This window comes from Ctenopharyngodon idella, chromosome 14, assembly GCF_019924925.1.
Source record: "Ctenopharyngodon idella isolate HZGC_01 chromosome 14, HZGC01, whole genome shotgun sequence".
Lineage (NCBI taxonomy): Eukaryota > Metazoa > Chordata > Actinopteri > Cypriniformes > Xenocyprididae > Ctenopharyngodon > Ctenopharyngodon idella.
In genome coordinates, this window is record NC_067233.1 from 24,187,781 (window position 1) to 24,188,119 (window position 339).

Genomic DNA, 339 nt, shown 5'->3' on the forward strand with positions numbered 1-339 from the left:
CAGGGTAGGATTTTGTTCCCAGCTAACAGGGAACGTTCTCAGAACTCCAACGTTCTGGCAAGGTTCTCTCAACGTTCTTCCAGTATCATTAATAGAACGTTCGTTCAAAGATGTCTGTCCTTTCAATAACGTTTGCAAAACGTAATTTATACATCATTCATGAAACCTTTTTTTTCTGAAATGTTTTAGCTGGACAACACATTTAAACGTTATTACATACTTGTTTCGAAACGTTCAGATGCAAAATTATAAAATGAGATGCTTCCTTAATGTTTTCCTTAAAGTTCACATAAAATTTAATAAAAAAAATAAAAAAATAAAACGTTTTGAACATCCAGA